Here is a 429-nt window from a genome sequence, read left to right as displayed (position 1 = left end):
AAACCTTGAAAGGCACCCATAAACCCTAAACCCTAGGGAGGCCCCCACAAACCCTAAACCGTAGGGAGGCCCCCATAAACCCTAAACCCTAAACCCTTCGTCTTCAAATGCCGTTGTTGATGCAAATGCGAACCCGGACCCTAGGGCTTTGTTGTTTGCCATTAAGGGTTTAGAGTTCAGAGCTTGGGGCCTAGGGTTTAGGGTTTAGGGTTTAGGGTTTAGGGTTTTGGCTCAGGCATCCACCGGGGCTGCGTAGTCAAGAATGTGCAGCTTTATTTCATTCACCACGCCTCCATTTTCCCTCAGCCTTATCCTGAGTTTTATGGCATAGACGCCATCAGGTGGGTCTAAACCCTAAACCCTAGTTTAGGGTTCCCATGTGTAAACCCTAAACCCTAGATTAGGGTTCCCAGCTGTAAACCCTAGACC

Source organism: Eimeria tenella, genomic scaffold, assembly GCF_000499545.2.
Source record: "Eimeria tenella Houghton genomic scaffold, Eth_scaff2439, whole genome shotgun sequence".
NCBI classification, from domain to species: domain Eukaryota; phylum Apicomplexa; class Conoidasida; order Eucoccidiorida; family Eimeriidae; genus Eimeria; species Eimeria tenella.
The sequence above is the reverse complement of the archived record's forward strand: the minus strand, read 5'-3'. Positions refer to the sequence as shown.